Genomic DNA, 16,424 nt, shown 5'->3' on the forward strand with positions numbered 1-16,424 from the left:
GTCTGTTAAAAGCAATTGATGCTCAGTCAGTCTGTTAAAAGCAATTGATGCTCAGTCAGTCTGTTAAAAGCAATTGATGCTCAGTCAGTCTGCAATTGATGCTCAGTCAGTCTGTTAAAAGCAATTGATGCTCAGTCAGTCTGTTAAAAGCAATTGATGCTCAGTATTGATGCTCAGTCAGTCTGTTAAAAGCAACTGAGTCAGTCTGTTAAAACAACTGATGCTCAGTCAGGCTGTTAAAACAACTGATGCTCAGTCAGGCTGTTAAAACAACTGATGCTCAGTCAGTCTGTTAAAACAATTGATGCTCAGTCTTATGGTGACATGCTAATAAAGCACATTATTCTTATGTACAAGAGAGTCAATATTAAGTGATAGCTTACTACAGTATAGCTAAATACAATACTGGCGTCAGGTAGCCTAGCGTTTAAGAGCATGCCAGTAGCCGAAAGATCGCTAATTCAAATCCCCAAGATGACTGGATGAATCATCTGTTGATGTGCCCTTGAGCAAGGCACTGGATAGGAGTGTCTGCTAAATGTCTCATGTCAAATGTACTGGAACATAGGTAATTATGGAAATGTCAAATTAGCAATAACATACTGACCAACTTGTTTCAGCTAGTAATAACATACTGACCAACTTGTTTCAGCTAGTAATAACATACTGACCAACTTGTTTCAGCTAGTAATAACATACTGACCAACTTGTTTCAGTTCAAACATACTATTCAAATACCCAGGCTGAAACATGCCCCAGAGTCAAGGCAAAGTTATCTTTACATGTTATCTACATCCCCTTCACACACAAACTCCATCATACAAAGTACTGCTGCTCCAGCCATAACTTACCCAGACATCCAGCCCCTCTGTACACTGAGAGAAAACACAGCCAGAATGGTGCTGCTCCTCCTTTTACACACTCCTCCTTTTTCCTGGAACACACTTAGCCCTCTCCCTTTAGCGCTACCACACACACGAACACATACACACGAACACACACGCTGCTGCACAGTTAATGTGGTGGGAGAGTTGTCCCCGCTGTGTCCGATACTATCAGTGTTCTACTCAGACTGACGAGGTTCAGAGAGAGAGGGAGAACCACCCCTCCCCTTCAGCTCTGAAGCTGAGCAGTACTGCAGTAACTAACCCCAAAGCTTCTCAGAGAAAGAGAGACGGGGACGAGTAGTGTGTGTGTGTGTGTGTGTGTGTGTGTGTAAGGCAGCCATGGAATGTGTTTTCCCCCCTTACCATGAGCACCTCATGCCAGCAGCAGCAGCTCTCCTCAACTCTCTCCACGACACACACTTCCAGTGCGCACCCACACATACACACGCCTCCTCCTAAAGCACACACAGCCAGGCATGTTCAAGGTCTAACTTAGAGTGGGAGGGGAGAGTTCAGTTCTGTTGACATGGTTGGAGAGGAATGTGTGTGTGTGCGTGAGTGAGTGAGAGAGAGAGCAGGTAACCTGGTCAGATTGCTGTGCCCCCCCCTGCTGCTGCTGCTGCCCCCCCCCCAAGTGGGAGGGGACTTTTCCCACCAAGCCAAATCAGAATTCGCTGTTGCTTAGCAGCCAAAGTCTCCCACCCTTATTTGCTGCAGCAGAAAAAAAGCTGACCAGCTAGTCCCGTGTAAATAGATTATAAGATGTGACATGCTGATACACAGGGCTGCTGACCAGCTAGTCCCGTGTAAATAGATTATAAGATGTGACATGCCGATACACAGGGCTGCTGACCAGCTAGTCCCGTGTAAATAGATTATAAAATGTGACATGCCGATACACAGGGCTGCTGACCAGCTAGTCCCGTGTAAATAGATGATAAGATGTGACATGCCGATACACAGGGCTACTGACCAGCTAGTCCCGTGTAAATAGATTACAATGTGTGACATGCCGATACACAGGGCTGCTGACCAGCTAGTCCCGTGTAAATAGATTATAAGATGTGACATGCCGATACACAGGGCTGCTGACCAGCTAGTCCCGTGTAAATAGATTATAAGATGTGACATGCCGATACACAGGGCTGCTGACCAGCTAGTCCCGTGTAAATAGATTATAAGATGTGACATGCTGATACACAGGGCTGCTGACCAGCTAGTCCCGTGTAAATAGATTATAAGATGTGACATGCCGATACACAGGGCTGCTGACCAGCTAGTCCCGTGTAAATAGATTATAAGATGTGACATGCTGATACACAGGGCTGCTGACCAGCTAGTCCCGTGTAAATAGATTACAATGTGTGACATGCCGATACACAGGGCTACTGACCAGCTAGTCCCGTGTAAATAGAGAGATTACAAAGGCCATTATCCATGCACGACTGCTAATTTTATGCACACATGCATGCGTCCACACACACACAGGTCACTCAGGATAACGCCTATACCGATGACACACACACACACACACTTCTAACAGGGGAGCTACCTTAGATATCTGACCTCTGAACCCAAACCCAGCACACAGAGGTCATGAACTCCAGCATGTGGACAAATACAGAATAAATACAGGAGGATCAACACAGTAAGACTGTGACTTATGATCAACAACAATAGTTAAATATTACAGCAACTGCATCTTCGGCCTACGCTAACGCTACTTAAACATCAGAGGAATAGTGCAAGACAAGACCAGACCAGACAGACAGAGCTGCAGGCAACATGTCCACGGCCCTAACCAGTGCTGGCAGGTTGAGTGAAACCATCAGAACGCCATGGCGATATGAAGATGACAGAGACGAGGAAAGGAAGACTTTCCAAAGAAGACAGAGACAACTCTGTATTCAGGAAAACATCTCCATGACGACAGACTCACTTGATATCTTCAGAAATGAATTATTCCATGGTATCTTATGAGAACACACACACACTGTTAATGTCCTTGCTGCATATCTGGATCACACCAACATTTCAAATGAAAACAGTCTCTGGGAATTGGATGCCATTGAAATGGCAAATCGATTGCATAACACACACAGAGAACACAAAGGGAAGGAGACAATGTAAATAAGCAGAGCCCACGCGGATTTGTCCGAGCAAAGAGCAACACACACCCAACACTCATTCTTCCCACAGGGAAAAAATGTAGACTTTACACGAAAGGGAGATACAAAGAGAGAACGAGAGGGGGATAGCTAGAGGAAGAAAGAGAGATTTTGGGTTCTCCCAATAGGTCTCCTTCACCCTACTGTATCTAACTAAGTCTGGAATGAACAAACACTAGATGTTTGACAAGAGCGAAGTTCGGACATCCAACATCCGCCACACATGTTGCAGCTTAGAACTGGAAATCTTTCCAGAACTTTCCCACTTCAATAGGCACATAGTGGTGGGAAGGGAATTAGCTGACATGTCATTCAGGGGTAAGCAGGCAGCAGCTACAGACCAAGTGGTTTAAATTAACTCACACAAAGATCAATGGATGGAAACGTCTAAGGCCTGAAAACTGTCATATTTATGTGGAGAATGGCATCATCAACCAATCATTCCATGACTTATCTGATTACATAACAGGTCAATATATAAAAACATTGCCTCTGAAGCAACTGCAAAAAAACAAACCATAATCACTACTTTCAGATAAATTTTCTTCAAGTCCAGGCATGTTATAGCTGTGTCGAAAATAATCAGATTTATTTTGATTAAATTAAAAAGGATGCTGAAGAACTCAAAGCCAAGCCAGCATTTATTATGTTGAAGCTCAGGTCAAAGTTAAAGGCTATGGAATCACAAGATCAGAGGGAAAACACACACAAGGGGATTAGAGTAACTATAATGTTTAGGCGTATGAAGAAACGTTGAGGTAATGTTTGTTTGGTATGATATGAACGTTGAGGAAATGTTTCTCGCCGGGATGAGAGCCTGGCTTCCTGGTGGCATGCAAACCCTCATTTAACCTTTCACTTCGCCATGGAAATGACAGGCAGAGAGAGCTAGGGCGTGTTTGTATGTTGGTGTCTCCTTGTAACCTAGTGAAAATGACATGAACTTCCTTGTCATCAATAACTTCACACAGTTCTTTGAGAACTCTCCCCATCTTTGCATCTTTGATTGACAACATTTCTCTGTAACTAAAATAGTTCTAGCACAGAAAATTCCAGAACAGAAACCATTTGCAACATTCCAGTTCTAACCAGTTCTAATCAATCCTTGTCTGACTGAGAACACAGTTAAGAGTGATAAGTGTCTTTACACCATGGAGCCAGCTGTTGTGATAACACACATATTTAGTCCTTTATCTCTCCTGGCTCCTCTCATACATGGAGCCAGCTGTTACTGATAACACACATATTTAGTCCTTTATCTCTCCTGGCTCAGGACTCTGGGCTGGTCAACAGGACAGGGTACAGGGTCTATGGGCTGGTCAACAGGACAGGGTCTATGGGCTGGTCAACAGGACAGGGTCTATGGGCTGGTCAGGACTAGGGTCATGGGGTCTATGGGCTGGTCAACAGGACAGGGTCTATGGGCTGGTCAACAGGACAGGGTTGGGCTGGCCTAGGGTCTCTCTGGTCAACAGGACAGGGTCTATGGGCTGGTCAACAGGACAGGGTCTATGGGCTGGTCAACAGGACAGGGTCTATGGGCTGGTCAACAGGCTGGTCAACAGGACAGGGTCTGGTCAACAGGACAGGGTCTCTGGGCTGGTCAACAGGACAGGGGTCTATGGGCTGGTCAACAGGACAGGGTCTCTGGGCTGGTCAACAGGACAGGGTCTATGGGCTGGTCAACAGGACAGGGTCTATGGGCTGGTCAACAGGACAGGGTCTATGGGCTGGTCAACAGGACAGGGTCTATGGGCTGGTCAACAGGACAGGGTCTATGGGCTGGTCAACAGGACAGGGTCTATGGGCTGGTCAACAGGACAGGGTCTATGGGCTGGTCAACAGGACAGGGTCTATGGGCTGGTCAACAGGACAGGGTCTATGGGCTGGTCAACAGGACAGGGTCAACAGGACAGGGTCTATGGGCTGGTCAACAGAACAGGGTCTATCAATGGGCTGAAGACCAGTGAAGAAGTATAAATAACCACTGGTGGACTAAATGTTTTGATGAAAGCAATGACTTTGGATGTGGTAGACTAAATGTACTAAACAGGAGCACACAAATGAAATACATCATGTATTTGAAATCGGGACTGCAAAACATCACAGCCAGCTACTTCAAATCTGCCTAATCTTGTTTGAAATACATATTTCAATACTAGGACCACACACAGTCAACTTATCATGGACCACTCAGCCGGCACTTACCCTCCTCGACAAGGGAACACATTTTTCCCAGGCTGCCCCTGTCAGGCCACCAGAGCTCAGGACCTCTTAGGGGACTAAGGGGCCCTCAGCCCGGCTGGCCTAAAGACCCAGAACCATCATTTAGACCTGGGAGGCTCCTTGCTCCACAAGGAGCTAAACGGAATAAATAGGTCAGTATTCTGTAACTATTTAGACTTGTAACATACAGTGCATTCAGAAACTATTTATACCCCGTGACTTTTTCCATACTTTGTTACGTTACAGCTTTATTCTAAAATTCATTAAATGGTTTTTTCTTCTCATTAATCTACCCAAAATAATACATAATGACGAAGCAAAAACAGGTTTTTAGAAATGTTTGCATATATATTAAAAATTAAAAACTGAAATATCACATTTATATAAGTATTCAGACCATTTACTCAGTACTTTGTTGAAGCACCTTTGGCAGTGATTACAGCCTCGAGTCTTCTTGGGTATGATGCTACAAGCTTGGCAAAACTGTATTTGGAGAGTTTCTCCCATTCTTCACTGCAGATCCTCTCAAGCTCTGTCAGGTTGGATGGGGAGCGTCGCTGCACAGTTATTTTCAGGTCTCTCTAGAGATGTTTGATCGGGTTCAAGTCCGGGCTCTGGCTGGACCATTCATGGATATTCATAGACTTGTCCCAAAGCCAACCCTGTGTCGTCTTGGCTGTGTGCTTAGGGTCATTGTAATGTTGGAATGTGAACCTTTTCCCCAGTCTGAGGTCCTGAGTGCTCTGGAGCCGGTTTCCATCAAGGATCTCTCTGTGCTTTGCTCCGGTCATCTTTCCCTCGATCCTGACTAGTCTCCCAGTACCTGCCGCTGAAAACCTCCCCACAGCATGATGCTACACCCACCATTCCGCACCGTAGGGATGGTGCCAGGTTTCCTCCAGACGTGACGCTTGGCATTCAGGCCAAAGAGTTCAATATTGGTCTCATCAGACCAGAGAATCTTGTTTCTGAAGGTCTGAGAGTCCTTTAGATGCCTTTTGGCAAACTCCGAAGGGCTGTCAAGTGCCTTTTACTGAGGAGTAGCTTCCACCTGGCCACTCTACCATAAAGGCCTGATTGGTGGAGTGCTGCAGAGATGGTTGTACTTCTGGAGCTCTGTCAGAGTGACCATCGGGTTCTTGGCCACCTCCCTGACCAAGCCTATTCTCCCCTGATTGCTCAGTTTGGCCTGGCAGCCAGCTCTAGGAAGAGTCTTTGTGGTTCCAAACTTCTTCCATTTAAGAATGATGGAGGCCACTGTGTTCTTGGGGACCTTCAATGCTGCAGAAATGTTTTGGAACCCTTCCCCAGATCTATGCCTTCGACCTTATGGCTTGGTTTTTGCTCTGACATGCACTGTCAAATGAGGGACCTTATATAGACAGGTGTGTGCCTTTCAAAATCATGTCAAATATAGTTTATCACAAGTGGACTCCAATCAAGTTGTAGAAACATCTTAAGGATGATCAATTGAAACAGGATGCACCTGACCTCCATTTCACATCCCATAGCAAAGGGTCTGAATACATATGCAAATAAGGTATTTCAGTTTATTTTTTTAATTTGCAAAAAAAAACAAAAAAAACTTTTTTGATTTGTCATGAGGTAAAAAAAGTAATTTAAATCAATCAAAAAAAGTGGAAAAAGGGAAGGGGTCTGAATGAGGCAAACAATAAGTCTATATGGTGAAAAGGTAGACAATGGTATTTTAAGTAGGTATTTAGACTACACAAATGCAACATCTACCATTCACCACCAACCACACTGAGCCATTAGACCACATTCTCAATTATGTGGTGGGTGTAAAACATTTAAGCTAAGTGCTCGACAAGCCACCCAGCAAGCATTATGCCTAGTGGTTAGAGGGGGTATTCCAGACCGCCTGGGGAGGCTGTGACATCTATTCCCTCTGGAGTCATTCAGAGTCCTCACATAGCTCAGCTGTTAGCTTCAACCGAGGCAGACTATCAGACTAAACAAATAGCTCGCAGGTGGGTCATAACAGTCCATCTCCCCCTCAACAGACCACAATGTTGTGGAACGTTTAGATAGAAATACAGTATGAAGGACATTCATGCCTCTCTGGCATGTATACTGAACAAAAATATGCAACAATTTCAACGAGTTACAGTTCATATACGGAAATCAGTCAATTGAAATGAATATCAGGCCCGAATCTATGGATTTCACATGACTGGGTATGGGCACAGCTAATCAGAATGAGCTTTTCCCCACAAAAGGGCTTTATTACAGACAGAAATGCGTCTCAGTTTCATCAGCTGTCCGGGTGGCTGGTCTCAGATGATCCCTCAGGTGAAGAAGCTGGATGTGGAGGTTCTGGGCTGGTGTGGTTACACCTGGTCTGGGGTTGTGGAGGTTCTGGGCTGGTGTGGTTACACCTGGTCTGGGGTTGTGGAGGTTCTGGGCTGGTGTGGTTACACCTGGTCTGGGGTTGTGGAGGTTCTGGGCTGGTGTGGTTACACCTGGTCTGGGGTTGTGGAGGTTCTGGGCTGGTGTGGTTACACCTGGTCTGGAGGTTCTGGGCTGGTGTGGACCTGGTCTGGGGTTGTGGAGGTTCTGGGCTGGTGTGGTTACACCTGGTCTGGGGTTGGAGTTACACCTGGTCTGGGGTTGTGGAGGTTCTGGGCTGGTGTGGTTACACCTGGTCTGGGGTTGTGGAGGTTCTGGGCTGGTGTGGTTACACCTGGTCTGGGGTTGAGAGGCCTGTTGGACGTACTGCCAAATTCTCTAAAATGAAGTTGGAGGTGGCAACCGCTCTGGTGGACATTCCTGCAGTCAGCATGTCAATTCCACGCTCCCTCAAAAATGTAGACATCTGTGGCATTGTGTTGTGTGACAAAACGGCACATTTTATTGTATTGTCCCCAGCGCAAAGTGCACCTGCGTAATAATCATGTTTAATCAACTTCTTGATATGCCACACCTGTCAGGTGGATGAATTATCTTGGCAAAGGTGAAATGCTCACTAATAGGGATGTAAACAAATTTGAGCACAACATTTTAGAGAAATAAGCTTCTTGTGCGCATGGAACATTTTGGGGGTACTTTATTTCAGCTCGTGAAACATGGGACCAACACTTTACGTGTTGCGTTTATATCGCATCAACTCTATCCATGACATTTCTATCTGCAAAGTTCCACACCGTTCACCAGTATTTCGTCTTGCCTGCCTAGCCAGCACATCATTGTATACTAAGTAGTACGCGAGTTTAGTTTGGAGATCGGAATAAAATTACAGTCTTTGTGTGAGTGAAACATGACCGAACTAAGTGAGCAGCTATATCGGATGTCTCAGTGCTCTGCCAGTGAGCGAGGGAGTCAGAGAGACGCAACATACCACCCTAACAGGCATGTTGAGTCTACACCGGACCCACCTAACGTGATTGCACCGTATCAGGTTTTTATGAGACGCCATTAACCTGCCAGTGAGACTGAACCCAGAGGAAGCCAGAGGAAATAGTCGGTTGCCATTTTGTGCCCCTCCAGCCTAAACGGAATGGAACTAAACTCAGGTGTAGGTAAACAAACAGCTGGACTATTTGGAATGTACTACAAAATGCAAGTACCAGTGTTTCCCCGAGGATTTTTTCAGCAGTGGTGGCAGAGTTAGCGGGGCAGGGAATAGGGTTTTCCTGGGGCACACATCTACATTATAAATAAAATAAATATACAGTGCCAACGGAAAGTATTCAGACCCCTTGACTTTTTACGTTACAGCCTTTATCTAAATTGGATTAAATAAAACAATTTCCTCAGCAATCTACACACAATACCGCATGATGACAAAGCGTAAATAGTTTTTTTCGAAATGTATTAAAAACAACAAAAGAATATACATAAGTATTCAGACCCTTTGCTATAAGACTCTAAATTGAGCTCAGTTGCATCCTGTTTGCATTGATCATCCTTGACATGTTTCTACAACTTGATTGGAGCCCTCTTGTGGTAAATTAGAATGATTGGACATGATTTGGAAAGGCACACACCTGTCTATATAAGGTCCCTCAGTTGACAGTGCATGTCAGAGCAAAAACCAAGCCATGAGGTCGAAGGAATTGTTCGTGGAGCTCAGAGACAGGATTGTGTCGAGACACAGATCTGGGGAAGGGTACCAAGACATTTCTGCAGCATTGAAGGTCCCCAAGAACACAGTGGCTTCCATCATTCTTAAAAGGAAGAAGTTTGGAGCTCTTGAGTTACTCTGTGGCGATGGGAGAACCTTCCAGAAGGACAACCATCTCTGCAGCACTCCACCAATCAGGCCTTTATGGTAGAGTGGCAAGAAAGAAGCCACTCCTCAGTAAAAAGGCACATGACAGCCCACTATGAGTTTGCAAAAAGGCACCTATACTTATTTTCCACCACAATTTGCAAATAAATTCATAAAAAATCCTACAATGTGATTTTCTGGATTTTTTTTCCTTCTCATTTTGTCTGTCATAGTTGAAGTGTACCTATGATGAAAATTACAGGCCTCTCATCTTTTTAAGTGGGAGAACTTACACAATTGTTGGCGGACTACATACTTTTTTGCCCCACTGTGTGTGTGTATATATATATATATATTACAATTTCAATCAAATTTAATCAATTTTAGAATATGGCTGTAAAGTAAAGGGGTCTGAATACATTCCGAAGGCACTATCTATATATATATTTATTTTGGCGGCTTCGATTTAGCAGCAGCGGTGTGTTTCTGCTAAATGCATACAGGGGAAACACTGAGGGACCATTCATTTTGAGTGACCCTGGTGCAATTCCTCGCCACAAACATCCACGATGCAGCGTTCTCCACCTGGCATAGCCTACGCAGCTTGGGTGGCTGCTTAGAATGCCTGACGGGTTACGGACCCAAAATAGACCAGAGTGAGGGGATGGAGTCAACACAGACAGTAGAGTGTGAGGAGGAAGAGTGATAACTCCCTAAATGGTAGCACTAAAACAGGACAAGCAGCTGATACATCATATCTATAGAGAGCTCTAATCTATACTACGGCTAGTAAACTAACTCCCTTGTCTCAATGCTTAGGGTCAGTAAATAGTCAAGAGAAATTAGACCAAAAATGACAAAAATAAAATGTACAAATTTTAATTTTAAACTAGAATCACAGGTTGCTGGCTGTTTTGGTACAGTGGGTAAGACAACTTGATCTATGACTTTTAAGAGTAAAACAGTAAATACTGTAACAATGGGAGAGGCTTGGCCTCCATTAACGAAAAATGTAACTAGATTTAGCAGTTTAACTCTTTACATTGTGTTATAAATGTTTCAAATGATAGCTAAATTCCAGGGTAAATAAAGAATTGAATGGCTGGTAAGACCTCTTAAGATACAATGATGCCATCAATCAGAAATGGCTATTGCATAACTCAACAAGCCCAGGCAAAGTTATATGAGTTTGAATAAGGGGTGGCTATGTTGGCCTTGCTTGTTGCAGTCTTGACAGTTACCACCCTATGGCTAAGGATGGGGCTCTGACTGTTACTATCGTAACCATGGTGTCAGTGTTTTCATCCAGATTAACTTCAAAAGGTCTGGGCACGTCATACAAGAGAGACAACAGGAAAATGTAAATGAACAACGAGGAGTCTCGTCAAATATAGTTTGAGCGGTCTGATCTTCAAAAGTGTGTCAGGATTGAGCCATCAACCTTAGCAGCAATCAATTGAAAACAAGTCTGTTTTCTGTTAACAAATGTTAGGAAATGTTTTGTTTTCAGTGCCAAACTAATAGAAATGTTCATGGGCTAATGTGTGTTTATTACTGTGTAACTTGGTTCAAGTCTATCTATCATGGCTTGTCTTGAAAAGGAGACACTTTCTTGGAGCCACTGTGTATGTAGCCGACGGTTAGTTCAGTCTGAGGCTGTGTGGTGGTCTGTTGTCCTTAGGAGCTGAGTAGAAACAGATCTGGTAACTAGCCCCCTGGGGTAACAGCTTAGACATTCACACACACACACACACACACACACACATATATATATATAAACAACTCCAGCAGAACACTCCTGAGCGGTGGCCCGGCTCTCACGTCTTCGGGGCCTCCCACTGGGTCCACACGGGTGTGCTTGGGTCTTCTCCATCACAGAGGACTGCGCCTCACTGCTTGGCCAGCTACACCTCCATGTTGTGTGGGGTCTACCTGAGTCATCCTGATTACAGTCTTGTCTCAATGATTATAGTTCAGGTTAGTTATAAAGTTCTTAGTACACACATGCGGTGACCTCACCCATTACAACCAGCATGTGAAACTGTCTTGCCTGGGCTTACCTCCGCTGTACCCGCACCCCACCATACCCCTGTCTGTGCATTATGCCCTGAATATATTCTACCATGCCCAGAAACCTGCTCCTCTTATCCTCTGCCCCCAACGCTCAGGCGACCAGTTTTGATAGGCCGCACCCTCATACTACTCCTTCTCTGTTCCTTTGGGTGATGTCAAAGGTAAACCCAGGCCCTGCATGTCCCCAGGTACCCTCATTTTTGACTTCTGTGATCGAAAAAGCCTTGGTTTTAGCATGTCAACATCAAGCCTCCTCCCTAAGTTTGTTTTACTCACTGCTTTAGCACACTCTGCTAACCCTGATGTCCTTGCCGTGTCTGAATCCTGGCTCAGGAAGGCCACCAAAAATTCAGAGATTTCCATGCCCAACTATAACATCTTCCGTCAAGATAGAACTACCAAAGGGGCGGAGTTGCAGTCTACTGCAGAGATAGCCTGCAAAGTAATGTCATACTTTCAGGTCCATACCCAAACAGTTCGAACTACTAATTTTGAAAATTGGCTGTTGCCGCCTGCTACCGGCCACCCTCAGCTCCCAGCTGTGCCCTGGACACCATTTGTGAATTGATCGCCCCCATCTAGCTTCAGAGTTTGTTCTGTTAGGTGACCTAAACTGGGATAGCTTAACACCCCGGCAGTCCTACAATGTAAGCTAGATGCCCTCAATCTCACTCAAATCATCAAGGAACCCACCAGGTACAACCCTAACTCTGTAAACATTTTTGAGACGTCATCCTGACCACTGGCCCTCCAAATACACCTCCGCTGTCTTCAACCAGGATCTCAGCGATCATTGCCTCATTGCCTGTATCCGCCACGGGCCGCAGTCAACGACCACCCCTCATCACTGTCAAACGCTCCCTAAAACACTTCTGTGAGCAGGCCTTTCTAATCGACCTGGCCCGGGTATCCTGGAAGGACATTGACCTCATCCGTCAGTTGAGGATGCCTGGTCATTCTTTAAAAGTAACTTCCTCACCATTTTAGATAAGCATGCTCCGTTCAAAAATGCAGAACCAAGAACAGATACAGCCCTTGGTTCACTCCAGACCTGACTGCCCTCGACCAGCACTAGCATCGAATAGCCCCGTGATATGCAACTGTTCAGGGAAGTCAGGAACCAATACACGCAGTCAGTCAGGAAAGCTAAGGCCAGCTTCTTCAGGCAGAAGTTTGCATCCTGTAGCTCCAACTCCAAAAGTTCTGGGACACTGTGAAGTCCATGGAGAACAAGAGTACCTCCTCCCAGCTGCCCACTGCACTGAGGCTAGGTAACACGGTCTCCACCGATAAATCCACGATTATCGAAAGCTTCAATAAGCACTTCTCAACGGCTGGCCATGCCTTCCGCCTGGCTACTCAACCTATGAGCTCCTCGCCCAAGCCTCTCCAGGTTCTCCTTTACCCAAATCCAGATAGCAGATGTTCTGAAAGAGCTGCAAAACCTAGACCCGTACAAATCAGCTGGGCTTGACAAATTTGAAACTATCTGCCGCCATTGTCGCAACCCCTATTACCAGCCTGTTCAACCTCTCTTTCATATCGTCTGAGATCCCCAAGGATTGGAAAGCTGCCGCAGTCATCCCCCTCTTCAAAGGGGAGACACCCTGGACCCAAACTGCTATAGACCTATATCCATCCTGCCCTGCCTATCTAAGGTCTTGAAAGCCAAGTCAACAAACAGGTCACTGACCATCTCGAATCCCACCGTACCTTCTCCGCTGTGCAATCTGGTTTCCGAGCCGGTCACGGGTGCACCTCAGCCACGCTCAAGGTCAGATATCATAACCGCCATCGATAAAAGACAACTGTGCAGCCGTCTTCATCGACCTCGCCAAGGCTTTCGACTCTGTCAATCACCATATTCTTTGAACTCAATAGCCTCGGTTTCTCGGATGACTGCCTTGCCTGGTTCACCAATTACTTTGCAGACAGAGTTCAGTGTGTCAAATCGGAGGGCATGCTGTCCGGTCCTCTGGCAGTCTCTATGGGGGTGCCACAGGGTTCAATTCTCGGGCCGACTCTTTTCTCTGTATATATCAATGATGTTGCTCTTGCTGCGGGCGATTCCCTGATCCACCTCTACAGACGACACCATTCTATATACTTTCGGCCCGTCATTGGACACTGTGCTATCTAACCTCAACGAGCTTCAATGCCATACAGCACTCCTTCCGTGGCCTCCAACTGCTCTGTGGCGGTAAAACCAAATGCATGCTTTTCAACCGATCGCTGCCTGCACCCGCATGCCCGACTAGCATCACCACCCTGGATGGTTCCGACCTTGAATATGTGGACATCTATAAGTACCTAGGTGTCTGGCTAGACTGCAAACTCTCCTTCCAGACTCATCAAACATCTCCAATGAAAATCAAATCAAATCGGCTTTCTATTGCCTCCTTCACTCAGCCGCCAAGCTTACCCTAGTAAAACTGACTATCCTATGATCCTCGATTTGCGATGTCATCTACAAAATGGTCCAACACTCTACTCAGCAAACTGGATGCAGTCTATCATAGTGCCATCCGTTTTGTCACCAAAGCACCTTATACCACCCACCACTGTGACTTGTATGCTCTAGTCGGCTGGCCCTCAGCTACATATTCTGCCAGACCCACTGGCTCAGGTCATCTACAAGTCCATGCTAGGTAAAGCTCCGCCTTATCTCAGTTCACTGGTCACGATGGCAACACCCATTAGCACACGCTCCAGCAGGTGTATCTCACTGATCATCCCTAAAGCCAACACCTCATTTGGCCGCCTCTCGTTCCAGTACTCTGCTGCCTGTGACTGGAATGAACTGCAAAAATCGCTGAAGTTGGAGATATCTCCCTTCAAACATCACTATCCGAGCAGCTAACGACTGCAGCAGTCTATTGGTAAATAGCCCACCCATTTTCACCTACCTCATCCCCACTGTTTTTATACTGTTTTTTATTTTATTTATTTATTTACTTTCTGCTCTTTTGCACACCAATATCTCTACCTGTACTTGTGATCATTTATCACCTCCATGTTAATCTGCAAAATTGTATTATTCGCCTAGTCATGCCTTTTGCACACTGTATATAGACTGCCCATTTTTTTCTACTGTGTTATTGACTTGTTAATTGCTTACTCCATGTGTAAGTTCACACTGCTATGCTTTATCAAGTTGCAAGTGAAACTTGTTCTCAACTAACCTGGTTAAATAAAGGTGTCAACATAGCCTACCTGGTTAAATAAAGGTGAAATAAAAATAAAATAAAATAAAAAAAATCAGTTAGGGTTCCTTTGGTTGCTCAAACGTTACTTGGATGACTGCAGCAGTTATAGAGCTAATAAACGTCAACGGGTGCTGACCTTTGGGGTGCACTTATTCAGACCCATGCAGGGTCCTCTCTCTCGGGCACCACAAACGCTTTTGGTGACTATAACTTTGACTGGTGACGTCTAATATGAATGTCTGCCCTATCAGCTTTCAATGGTACTCTCTGTGCCTACCATGGCGATAGGGAATCTGGGTTAGATTCCAGGGAGGGAGCCTAAGAAACAGATACCACATCCAGGAAGGAAGCGGGCGGGCAAATTACCCACTCCGACTCGGGGAGGTAGTGACGAAAAATAACAATACAGGACGAGGCCCTTCAGTTGGAATGAGTACATTTTTAATTATTTAATGATCTATTACTTATGTGTAGAAGTTGCATTTCACAGTGGTCAGAAACCTTCTGAAAATGTCATTAATTATGTTGAATGTTAAATTTGACTTCCTGTTGTGTATTGTCCTATGGGGTGACATACTGTCCTATGGGGTGACATACTGTCCTATGGGGTGAAGGGAAAAAAGGTGATGTCTTGAACAAAATGTAAAAAATTATTGTTAAGCATGAGGCAGGTCACATCATCATAATGTACACAATCTAAATGTTTGTCAAATGACTGAATGTTCCTCAAAATGAAAATCGGGAGACACTTGGTTCCCATCATTACACAAGTAAACTATGTGTTTTTCAAAAGAATTTCCAGAATATGAATAGCGATTTGAAAACATAAGTAACGAATAATAAGTAAAATAATTGTCTTGTCTATTTGAGAATCATGAAACCTTTAGCCCTATATTACCATAGATTATGACGTCACATCAGAAGACAAATTCAAGGCTCTAATGTAGGAAATGGTAGTCGGAGGTGGCAGAACATTTTGAATTATTGAGACAACTAAACTCGGGGGAAAAAAGAAACGGCCCTTTTTTCCCCTTTGTCTTCAAAGATAATTCGTAAAAATACAAATAACTTCACAGATCTTCATTGTAAAGAGTTTAAACACTGTTTCAATGAACCATAAACAATGAATGAACATGCACCTGTGGAACGGTCGTTAAGACACTAACAGCTTAGAGAAGGTGGGAAATTAAGGTCACAGATATGAAAACTTAGGACACTAAAGAGGCATGTCTACTGACTCTGAGAAACACCAAAAGAAAGATGCCCAGGGTCCCTGCTCATCTGTGTGAACGTGCCTTAGGCGTGCTGCAAGGAGGCATGAAGACTGCGGATGTGGCCAGGGCAATAAATTGCAATATCCGTACTGTGAGATGCCTAAGACAGCACTACAGGGAGACAGGATGGACAGCTGATCGTCATCGCAGTGGCTGACCACGTGTAACAACACAACACCTGCACAGGATCGGTACATCTGAACATCACACCTGCGGGACAGGTACAGCATGGTAACATCAACTGCCCGAGTTACACCAGGAACACACAATCTCTCCATCAGTGCTCAGACTGTCCGCAATAGGCTGAAAGAGGCTGGACTGAGGGCTTGTAAGCCTGTTGTAAGGCAGGACTGGCAAAA

At 45.0% G+C, this 16,424-nt stretch overlaps 1 protein-coding gene across 3 annotated transcripts in view; it reads right to left on the bottom strand.

Annotated features, from left to right (window-relative positions):
• LOC115120570 (microtubule-associated tumor suppressor candidate 2 homolog) overlaps nucleotides 1-16,424 on the bottom strand; it is a 105,209-nt gene that overhangs the window by 85,859 nt on the left and 2,926 nt on the right. The window contains exon 1 of one of the 3 annotated variants that reach the window (XM_065003735.1): nucleotides 1,251-1,355. The exons of 1 other annotated variant lie outside the window; for it this stretch is intronic. The gene's annotated coding sequence lies outside the window, so the exon portion shown is untranslated. Of the gene's footprint in view, nucleotides 1-851; nucleotides 1,144-1,250; nucleotides 1,356-16,424 lie in introns of those variants that run through there. One more of the 3 variants, XM_065003734.1, reaches the window with a different exon arrangement.

Source organism: Oncorhynchus nerka, linkage group LG18 (assembly GCF_034236695.1).
Source record: "Oncorhynchus nerka isolate Pitt River linkage group LG18, Oner_Uvic_2.0, whole genome shotgun sequence".
NCBI lineage: Eukaryota > Metazoa > Chordata > Actinopteri > Salmoniformes > Salmonidae > Oncorhynchus > Oncorhynchus nerka.